Here is a 12,580-nt window from a genome sequence, read left to right on the forward strand (position 1 = left end):
ACCTCTTTAATGTACAACTGTGCCAATTGGTCTAAACTGAATGTCGTTTTCACTGGAAGAAAATGAGCTGACTTCGTTAGTCGATCCACTACTACCTATATAGCATTATTTCCTCTTGCTGACTACGGGAATCCAACCACAAAGTCCATCGTGATATTTTCCCATTTCCATTCAGGTATATCTAATGGATTTAACAATCCAGCTGGTTTTTGGTTTTCTGCCTTAACCTGTTGACATACCATGTACTTCTACACGTACAGCCCTATACTTCTTTTCATATTTCTCCACCAAAATGTATCTCGAATAGCTCGATACATTTTCGTACCACCGGGATGTGCGGTGTACAGGGTAGAATGAGCTTTTTTCAATATCTCATTTCTCAAGACTTCATCCTTAGGCACACAAATTCTTCCTCTAAATATCAGTGCCTGATCCTCAGCTACTCCAAAGTCCTTTTTCTTATCGGTACCAACTTCATTCTTAATCTTCTACAAAAGTGAGTCTTTATTTTGTGCTTCCATAATTCGATCTCTAAGAGTAGGTTGAATTATTAAAGCTACTAGACGAGCAGTGACTTGTCCTGGTGTGGTAACCACTTCGATCTGCAACTTTTCCAAGTCCTTGACTAACTCCACTTGAGAGGTGGGTAGTGACGTCAATTGTCCCATTGACTTTCTACTTAGAGCGTCGGCCACAACATTAGCCTTACCCGGATGGTAGTGAATAGTGCAGTCGTAATCGTTCACCAATTCCAACCATCGTCTTTGTCGCATATTCAATTCCTTCTGTGTGAAGAAATACTCGAGACTTTTGTGATCTATGTAGATATCACACTTCCGTCCATACAAATAGTGTCGCCATATCTTCAAAGCATTTACTACTTCTGCAAGTTCTAAATCATGCGTCGGGTAGTGCTGCTCATGTTTCTTCAATTGTCTTGAAGCATGGGCTATCACTTTTCCATTCTGCACTAGTACACATCCCAATCCTCGCTTGGATGCATCGCTGTATATAACAAACCCTTCCGTACCTTCAGGTATTGTTAATACAGGTGCTGATATCAACTTCTGCTTAAGTTCTTGGAAACTTTGTTCGCATTTTTCCGTCCATTGGAATTTTACTCCCTTCCTTGTAAGATACGTCATTGGTCCAGCTATTTTAGAGAATCCTTCTATGAATCTCCTATAATATCCAGCCAATGTTAGTGTTTTCCAGTTGGTTACTGCTTCTACTTTTGCTGGATCTACTTCAATCCCTTGGGCAGTAACTACATGTCCAAGAAATCCAACTCATTCAAGCTAAAACTCGCACTTCTTGAATTTGACATATAGCTTCTCCTTGCGTAATACCTCTAAGGCTATTCTCAAATGCTCTTCATGTTGCTCCTTACTCTTGGAATATATCAGAATGTCATCGACGAAGACTATGACAAACTTATCCAAGTATTGATGAAACACTCGATTCATCGGGTCCATGAACGCTGCAGGTGCATTGGTTAGAGCAAACGGCATCACTGTAAACTCGTAGTGTCCATATTGAGTTCCAAAAGCTGTCTTAGGTATATCCTTTGTCTCTACATTCAGTTGATGGTATCCCGATCGTAAGTCGATCTTGGAAAATACCTTAGCTCCTTTCAATTGATATAACAGATCCTCGATCCTCAGGAGTGGGTACTTATTCTTGATGGTTAATCGATTTAACTCCCTATAATCCACGTACATCCTCATGCTTTCATCCTTTTTCTTCACGAACAACACCGGCACACCCCATGGAGATAACTTGGCCATATAAAGTACATATCTAGGAGTTCTTGCAACTGCTTCTTTAATTCTTGTAGTTCCTTTGGGCCCATTCGATATAGGGCCTTAGATACTGGTGTCGCCCTGGGAATTAGGTCTATGGTGAATTCCACTTTTCTATCGGGTGGAATACCAGATAGATCTTCTGAGAACACATCTACGAATTCCCGTACTACTGGTACATCTTCAACCCTTATCATCTCTTGTTTCCCTCGTGAGATACTTACTAGATATCCTTGATATGTTTCTTTTTTCAACATCTTCTCAGCTTGTAAAGTCGATACTAGTCAAATAAGGGGTTTCGTCTTCATTCCAAGGAACGAAAATTGTTCCTCTCCTGGTTTCTGAAATGATACTTCCATTTCCTTGTTGGGAATCTACTTATACATGCACAGCGGAATTTAAAATAATTTTCGATTCCCACCAAGAATCGCCTTTGTGTTTAGATATAAATTGTGATAAGATTGTACCTTTTCCAGATCTGCAAACTTCTTTGCTTTTCTTTCAGTTCCATCAACCTTGATTTGCCACCACAGCTGTCCAATTGTCCAACCTCCAACGGTGATCCACACAGAGAATATGATTGCAGCCTCTAGGGTTTTCTCTTGTGCCAGCAAGAATAATGAAAACCTTATGGACCTCAAACCCTAGTTATGTATTTATATAAACCAAATAGGCTTGGTCCGGTCCGGTCCAATAATTAATTAATCCAATTAATTAAACCCGGTCCGTGAATTAATTAATCCAATTAATTAATTCGAAAATATAAATAACAAATCCAATTAATTAATTTATCCAACGATTGTTAAATTAACCAATTGGCAATTTGCAATCTTTCAATTCTCTTTTGTGTGTGACCCATTAGGTTCCTGACCATGATGCCTAATGACGTGAAATATTATTTTGATCTAATCAAAATTGATAAATTAAAACACCCTTTTAATTTATCGTCAATTCACATTCGCCGTCCCTGATTGACATCTAGCAATGTGTCAGGGCAATACATGTGACGAAAAATGTCACGTGGTATAACAAAATCAAATTCATTCGTTTACCGTGAAACTATAATCCCTTCGTCAATATGATCCGATCAATTTCAAGATATGGAGTTGTGTCAATCTTGATCATCGATCATATCTTTCACTCCACTATTAAGTCAATATGAGTCGAAAACTCCTTTTCGACTTATGAGTACACCTTGGCCAAGGATTTCATCATCGACTTAATTGAATGAAACGCAGATCATAATCTCCTACTATCTAAGAGTGACGAATCCTTTATTGATCAATCACAACCTTCATACGATTCTTGACGTACCCGAACGATATCGTATTAGCGGCCCTTTTCAAAGTAACATCCAACACCGCCAAAGTATGACTGTCCTCATATAAGGTACCATGACGACCTCAAGTCAAAAGGACCAATTCCACTACCGAACGTTAGAGATTAACCACCGACACTCAGATAGTTATCCATGTGGAATCTCTCGACGGGTCTCCAATGTTTTGTTCTATAACAAAAACATCCATGTGTTCATTTAAGTGTCACCACACTTTAGCTTGTGAGATCAGCTACTTACTTCACAAGTAAGAAATGCCACACGTGATGGTCTATCCGTAATAACGATATCCGTATCTCGTTATTACTTACGACCACGGATGATTTAAGATTCAATCAGATATAATTTGTATCTCACAATCACAACTCCTTGTGATTAACAAATTACAAATATTTGAATCTACGGACTCTATTATTTATTTAATTGTCTATTAATTAAATAATAGATCTGCCATTTAATTGCATTAATTATATATAAAAAGTATTTATGTCCAAAGTTGATTGGACCTAGGGCATAACACTTACATTCCTTATATCGGATGGTGGCGTAATTACAACCTAACCAATCCATGCCTAGTATTACATCAAAATCCTTCATTTCTATCATGTATAGGTTCGCTTCCAATAGTTTTCCCTCAACTTTGATACTTACTGACTTGGCTATTCTATCAGTATTCAAAGGGTTGCCTTCTAACATTTCATCTCTAACCGTGACTCCCATATCTCCCCATTGAGGTGGGGGGGAGTGTATGAGGTTATTTATGGCCTCATTATGCGTGATCTCCATTCCAGCATTAACTACCATCATGCATCTCTCGTAGATGTCATGCACATGTTTGCTAAGTGGTCGGGTTGGATCAGTTACGTAGTTTTTATAGGAATGAATAGCAATTCTACAGCTCAATGCTTCTCTATATGCCCTAACCATTCTACGAGCCATATCTGTTGCATTTTTACATACATCATCCTTTTTCTTTGCTTAAAGAAAACATGCAAATATTTAAACTTTCATATCATGCAATTCCCTTTAAGCCCTTAGCTTTTGCCCAAGTCCATAACATATCTTTAAATAACACATCTCTAAATCATATCAAAGCATCATAACATAAACATAATCATTAACTTTAAACAAGAACATACCTGGGCCATCGGATGAGATTGATGGATGGATGCACGATGCCATGGAATACCTTAAACTTTTCATTTTCCTTTTGTTTTTTAAAAAAAATACTTGGTCTACAGAACCGGCTAAACCTTGCTCTGATACCACGTTGTAACACCCTGACCCCTAGTGGACCGGAACGCTACTTACTTTACTTAGTTTAACCGGTGGTTTAGTAACAAGTGTATCCGTTTTAGCGGAAGCTTACATCTTCGGATAATAATTTAAATAACAATACTTCAAATACTTTAACAAAAACGCTGAATCATTTTTCGAAACAACAAAATGTAATTTATTTGAAGGAAACATAACTTGTTCTCGCATTCTACGTTATTCAAAATTTTAAAGAAATAACATTGGAAAACATTTCATAAAAATAAATCCAAATCACTTATTCACTGGATTTCCATGGGCTCATTGCATCACTCTCCATCTTTTCCTCCATCCATGCCCGAGATAGACTTCCCTCAATCTGTAGAGATGGGATTAAACCCGTGAGTTGAAAAACTCAATAGGTGTCATAGGTGCATTCGTGATCAAGCTATACATTTCAAAACATTAACTCTATAACTTTTCATACATGCCATACCCGGAGGCACCATTTGACATGAAGGGGTATGCCGTACCCGAGGGCACCATTTGATATACGAACATTTCTTCAACATAGAGGGGTATGCCGTACTGGAGTACCATTTGACACACAACCATTAACATGGAGGGATATGCCGTACCGAAGTACCATTTGACATACAAACATTAACATGAATCGAAACTTATAACTTAACACGATTAAACACATTGCACCTCTACCTACCTTGATTGATGCTTTTGAAACTTTGAAAACTTGGATTGAAAACTTCGATGACACTTGGATGCTGAAAGAAATGCACTCCTTGGATGTTTGAAAACCGTTGAGAATTGATACTTGAAAACACTTCTTAAACTTCTAGGAAAAATAGTTTTCCTCCCTTTCTTTTTCTCTCTTGGAAACTCTTTCTTTAGTATGTAAAAGCTCTTGAATATCCCATAACTTAAAGCAAATGAAGGGTCAAATTTCATTTAAGAGAGAAAACATGGGTGTCATTTAAGTTTGAGGTTAAATGCTTCAATTTAGTGGGATTTTTATTGTCAAAAACGTGGGTGGCCCTTTGAGAAAATGATTGATGAAAATAAATATTTAAATTCTAGAGAAAAATGAGAATTTTCATTTCAGGCAGTTTCGGTCGACCGGTCGTAATCCGTTGACATTGCACAATTTTCAGTATTTTTATGATAACTTCTTCTCCCAATATCCGATTGAGGTAATTCAAAGTGCGTTGGAAAGCTAACTCAAAGACCAACAACTACTTTTATTTAGATATCATTTTCTAAATTGAATGTTTCCTATGTCGAAAATGGATCTCAAATGAGATTAAAAATCTGAAGTATACTTTAGTCATCCAATTTGATGTCTTAGTGCCACTAAGGTGTCTAGAATTATTTGGGGTTCTATAGTTTCCAATCAACCTACCAAATTTCTGCCCATTCCGACACCGTTGTGATAAATGACAAAATTGCCCCTGGTGAGGTTTTTCTTTGTTAATTTTCTGTCCAACACTTCTTCAAACTCCAAAGCTAGTTATCCTCTCGAGATCTCGGGACTCCACCCCGAGTCCAATTTCTTAGACCGTCTCTAATCAACCTGCCAAATTTCTACAACTTCTGACACCGTCGTGACAAATGACAAAATTGCCCCTGGTACGGTTTTTCTTTGTTAATTTTCGGTCCAACACTTCTTCAAACTCCAAAGCTAGTTGTCCTCCCAAGATATTGGGACTCTGCCCCGAGTCCAATTTCTTGGGCCATTTCCAATCAACCTGCCAAATTTCAGCCCATTCCGACACCGTCGCGATAAATGACAAAATTACCACTTGTGCGATTTTTCTTTGTTAAATTTTGATTCAACACTTCTTCAAACTCCAAAGCTAGTTGTCCACCCCAGATCTTGGGACTCTACCTCGAGTCCAATTTCTCAGGCTGTTTCCAATCAACCTGCCAAATTTCAGCACATTTCGACACCGTCGCGACAAATGGCAAAATTGACCATGGTGCGGTTTTTTTTGTTAATTTTCTGTCCAACACTTCTTCAAACACCAAAGCCAGTTGTCCTCCTAAGATTTTTGGACTCCATCCCGAGTCCAATTTCTCGGGCCGTTTCCACTCAAACACCATCGCGACAAATGAAAAAATTACCCCTGGTGCGATTTTTCTTTGTTAACTTTCGGTCAAACACTTCTTCGAACTCCAAAGCTAGTTGTCCTCTCGAGACCTTGGGACTCCACCTCGAGCCAAATTTCTCAGGCTGTTTCCAATCAACCTACCAAATTTAAGCCCATTCTGACACTGCCGTGATAAATGACGAAATTGCCCCAGGTGTGGTTTTTCTTTGTTAATTTTTTGTCCAACACTTCTTCAAACTCGAAAGCAAGTCATCCTCCTAAGATCTCGGGACTCTACCTTTAGTCCAATTACTTGGGCTGTTTCCAATCAACCTGCCAAATTTAAGCTCATTCTGACATCGTCGCGACAAATGACAAAATTGCCCCGGGTACGATTTTTCGTTGTTAATTTTCTGTCCAACACTTCTTCAAACTCCAAAGCAAGTCATCTTCCCAAGATCTTAGGACTCTACCCCAAGTCCAATTACTCAGGTCGTATCCAATAAACCTGCCAAATTTCAGCCTATTCCGACACCGTCGCTATAAATGACAAAATTGCCCTTGGTACAATTTTTCTTTGTTAATTTTCGGTCCAACACTTCTTTAAACTCCAATGCCAGTTGTCTTACTGAGATCTTGGGACTGCACCCTGAGTTTAATTTCTCAAGCTGTTTTCAATCAACCTGCCAAATTTCAGCACATATCGACGCTGTCGCGACAAATGACAAAATTGCCCTTGGTGTGGATTTTTTTGTTAATTTTCTGTCCAACACTTCTTCAAACTCCAAAGCCAGTTGTCCTCCCGAGAACTCAAGACTCCACCCCAAGTCCAATTTCTCGAGCTGTTTCCACTGAAACATCGTCGCGACAAATGATAAAATTACCACTGCTGCGATTTTTCTTCGTTAACTTTCGATCAAACACTTCTTCAAACTCCAAAGCTAGTTGTCCTCTTGAGATCTTGGGACTATGCCTTGAGTCAAATTTCTCAGGCTCATTCTGCCAAATTTCAGCCCATTCCGACACCGTCGCGACAAATGATAAAATTGCCTCAGGTGCGATTTTTCTTTGTTAATTTTCTATCCAACACTTCTTCAAACTCCAAAGCTAGTTGTCCTCCCGAGATCTTAGGACTCTACCCAGAGTCCAATTTCTCGGACCGTTTTCAATCAGCCTACGAAATTTCTACCACTTTCCACACCGTCGCGACAAATGACAAAATTGCCCCTGGTGCGATTTTTCTTTGTTAATTTTCGGTCCAACATTTCTTAAAACTCCAAAGCTCGTTGTCCTCTTGAGATCTTAGGACTCTACCCTGAGTCCAATTTCTCGGGCCATTTCCAATCAACCTGCCAAATTTCAGCCCATTCCGCCACCATCGCAACAAATGACAAAATTGCCCCTGGTGCGATTTTTCTTTGTTAATTTTCTGTCCGACACATCTTCAAACTCCAAAGATGGTCCTCCCGAGATCTCAGGACTCTGACCCAAGTCCAATTTCTTAGGCCATTTCCAATCAACCCGCCAAAATCTCAGACCATTCCAACACCGTCGCGATAAATGGCAAAATTGCCCTTGGTGCGATTTTTCTTCGTTAACTTTCGGTCAAACACTTTGTCAAACTCCAAAGCTAGTTGTCCTCTCGAGATTTTGGGACTACATCCCGAGTCAAATTTCTCAGGCCGTTTCCAATCAACCTGCCAAATTTCAACCCATTCCGACGCCATCGTGACAAATGAAAAAATTGCCCCAGGTGCGGTTTTTCTTTGTTAATTTTCTGTCCAACACTCCTTCAAACTCCAAAGCAAGTTGTCCTCCCGAGATCTTAGGACTCCACCCTGAGTCCAATTTCTCAGACCATTTCTGATCAACCTGCCAATTTTCGGCCACTTCCAACACCGCCGTGACAAATGACAAAATTGCCCCTGGTGCGGTTTTTCTTTGTTAATTTTCTGTCGAACACTTCTTCAAACTCCAAATCTAGTTGTCCTTTCGAGATCTCGGGACTCCACCCCGAGCCTAATTTCTTGGGCCATTTCCAATCATCCTGCCAAATTTCTGCCCATTCCGACACCGTCGCAACAAATGATAAAATTGCCCTTGATGCAATTTTTCTTTGTTAATTTTCTATCCATCACTTCTTCAAACTCCAAAGCAAGTTGTCCTCCCGAGATCACGGGGTTCCACCCCGAGCCCAATTACTTGGGCCGTATGCAATCAACCTGACAAATTTCTGCCTATTCTGACACCGTCGCGAAAAATGATAAAATTGCCCCAGGTACGATTTTTCTTTGTTAATTTTCTGTCCAACACTTCTTCAAACTCCAAAGCAAGCCGTCCTCCTAAGATCCCAGGACTCAGTGTCAGGTCTAATTACTCAAGCCGTATCCAATCAACCTGCCAAATCTCAGTCCATTTCTACACCGTCGCGACAAATGACAAAATTGCCCCTAGTGCGATTTTTCTTTGTTAATTTTCTGTCCAACACTTCTTCAAACTCCAAAGCTAGTGGTCCTCCCGAGATCTCGAGACTCTACCCCGAGTCCAATTTCTTGGACCATTTTCAATCAGCCTGCAGAATTTCTGCCACTTTCCACACCGTCGCAACAAATGACAAAATTGCCCCTGGTGCGGTTTTTCTTTGTTAATTTTCGGTCCAACACTTCTTAAAACTCCAAAGCTCGTTGTCCTACTCGAGATCTTAGGACTCTACCCTCAAGTCCAATTTCTCGAGCCGTTTCCAATCAACCTGCCAAATTTCAGCCCATTCCGACACCATCGCAACAAATGACAAAATTGCCCCTGGTGCGGTTTTTCTTTGTTAATTTTCTGTCCGACACATCTTCATACTCCAAAGCTGGTTTTCCTCCCAAGATCTCAGGACTTCGACTCGAGTCCAATTTCTTGGCCCATTTCCAATCAACCCGCCAAATCTCAGACCATTCCGACACCGTTGTGACAAATGACAAAATTGCCCTTGGTGCGATTTTTCTTTGTTAACTTTCGGTCAAACACTTCGTCAAACTCTAAAGCTAGTTGTCCTCTTAAGATCTTAGGACTACACCCTGAGTCAAATTTTTCAGGCCGTTTCCAATCAACCCGCCAAATTTCAGCCCATTCCGGCACCTTCATGACAAATGACAAAATTGCCCCAGGTGCGATTTTTCTTTGTTAATTTTCTGTCCAACACTCCTTCAAACTCCAAAGAAAGTTGTCCTCCTGAGATCTTAGGACTCCACCCCGAGTCCAATTTCTCAGATCGTTTCCAATCAACCTGCCAAATTTCTGCCACTTCCAACACCGTCGTGACAAATGACAAAATTGCCCCTAGTGCGGGTTTTCTTTGTTAATTTTCTGTCCAACACTTCTTCAAGCTCCAAATCCAGTTGTCCTCTTGAGATCATGGGACTCCACCCCGAGCCCAATTTCTCAGGTCGTTCCCAATCATCCTGCCAAATTTCAACACTTTCCGACACCGTCGCGACAAATGACAAAATTACCACTGGTGCGGTGTTTCTTTGTTAATTTTCGGTCCAACACTTCTTCAAACTCCAAATCTAGTTGTCCTCCCAAGATCTTAGGACTCTGCCCCGAGTCCAATTTCTCAGGCCGCTTCCAATCAACCTGCCAAATTTCAGCCCATTCCGACACCGTCGCGACAAATGACAAAATTGCCCCAGGTGCGGTTTCTCTTTGATAATTTTCTATCCAACACTTCTTCAAAATCCAAAGCAAGTTGTCCTCCCGAGATCTCGAGACCCCACCTAGAGTCCAATTACTTGGGCTGTATCCAATCAACCTGCCAAATTTCAACCCATTCCGACACCGTCGCGACAAATGACAAAATTGCCCTAGTGCAGTTTTTCTTTGTTAATTTTCGGTCCAACACTTCTTCAAACTCCAAAGCTAGTTATCCTCCCAAGATCTTGAGACTCTACCCCAAGTCCAATTTCTCGGGCTGTTTCCAATCAACCTGCCAAATTTCAGCCCTTTCCGACACCGTCGCGGCAAATGACAAAATTGCCACTGGTGCGGTGTTTCTTTCTTAATTTTCTATCCAACTCATCTTCAAACTCCAAAGCTAGTTGTCCTCCCGAGATTTTGGGACTCCACCTTGAGTCCAATTTCTCGGACCATTTCTAATCAACCTGCCAAATTTCTGCAACTTTCGACACCGCCGCGACAAATGGCAAAATTACCCCTGGAACGATTTTTCTTTGTTAATTTTCTGTCCAACACTTCTTCAAACTCCAAAGCATGTCGTCCTCCCAAGATCTCAGGACTCTGGCCCGAGTCCAATTATTCGGGTTGTATCCAATAAACCTACCAAATTTCAGTCCGCTCCGACACCGTCGCGACAAATGACAAAATTGCCCCTGGTACTGTTTTCTTTGTTAATTTTCGGTCCAACACTTCTTTATACTCCAAAGCCAGTTGTCCTTTCAAGATCTCGAGACTCCACCCTGACTCTAATTTATCTGGCTGTTTTTAATCAACCTGCCAAATTTCAGCACATATCGACACCGTCGCAACAAATGACAAAATTGCCCCAGGTGCGATTTTTCTTTGATAATTTTCTATCCAACACTTCTTCAAACTCCAAAGCAAGTTGTCCTCTCGGGATCTCAAGACACTACCCCGAGTCCAATTACTCAGGCCGTATCCAATCAACCTGCCAAATTTCAACCCATTCTGACACCGTCGTGATAAATGACAAAATTGCCCATGGTGCAGTTTTTCTTTGTTAATTTTCGGTCCAACACTTCTTCAAAATCCAAAGCTAGTTGTCCTCCAAAGATCTTGGGACTCTACCCCGAGTCCAATTTCTCGGGCCGTTTCCAATCAACCTGCCCAATTTCAACACTTTTCGACACCGTCGCGACAAATGACAAAATTGCCACTGGTGCGGTGTTTCTTTGTTAATTTTCGGTCCAACACTTCTTCAAACTCCAAAGCTAGTTGTCATCCTGAGATCTTGGGACTCTACGCTGAGTCCAATTTCTTGGGTCGCTTCCAATCAACCTGCTAAATTTCAGCCCATTCCGACACCGTCGCGACAAATGACAAAATTGTCCCAGGTGCGGTTTTTCTTTGATAATTTTCTATCCAACACTTCTTCAAAATCCAAAGCAAGTTGTCCTCCCGAGATCTCGAGACCCCACCCTGAGTCCAATTACTTGGCCCGTATCCAATCAACCTACCAAATTTCAACCCATTCTAACACCGTTGTGACAAATGACAAAATTGCCCCTGGTGCGGTTTTTCTTTGTTAATTTTCGGTCCAACACTTCTTCAAACTCCAAAGCTAGTTATCCTCCCAAGATCTTAAGACTCTACCCCAAGTCCAATTTCTCAGGCTGTTTCCAATCAACCTACCAAATTTTAGCCCTTTCCGACACCGTCGCGATAAATGACAAAATTGCCACTAGTGCGGTGTTTCTTTGTTAATTTTCGGTCCAACACTTCTTCAAACTCCAAAGCTAGTTGTCATCCTGAGATCTCAAGACTCTGCCCCGAGTCCAATTTCTAGGGCCATTTCCAATCAACCTGCCAAATTTCAGCACATTTTGACACCGTCGCGACAAATGACAAAATTGCCCTTGGTACGATTTTTTTTGTTAATTTTCTGTCCGACACTTCTTCAAACTCCAAAGCCAGTTGTCCTCCCGAGATGTTAGGACCCTACCCCGAGTCCAATTTCTCAGGCCGTTTCCACTCAACCAGCCAAATTTCAGCACATTCCGACACCGTCGTGACAAATGATAAAATTGTCTAGGCGCAGTTTTTCTTTTGTTAATTTTCTGTCCAAGACTTCTTCAAACTCCAAACCTAGTTGTCCTCCTAAGATCTTGGGACACCACCCCAAGTCTAATTTCTCAGGCCATTTCCAATCATCCTGCCAAATTTCTGCCCATTTCGACACCGTCGCGACAAATGACAAAATTGCCCTAGGTGCAAATTTTCTTTATTAATTTTCTGTCCAACACTTCTTCAAACTCCAAAGCTTGTTTTCCACTCGAGATCTTAGGACTCCACCTCAAGCTAAATTTCTTAGGCCATTTCCAATCAACCCACCAAATTTC

The sequence above is a fragment of the Olea europaea genome, chromosome 5, assembly GCF_002742605.1.
Source record: "Olea europaea var. sylvestris chromosome 5, O_europaea_v1, whole genome shotgun sequence".
Lineage (NCBI taxonomy): Eukaryota > Viridiplantae > Streptophyta > Magnoliopsida > Lamiales > Oleaceae > Olea > Olea europaea.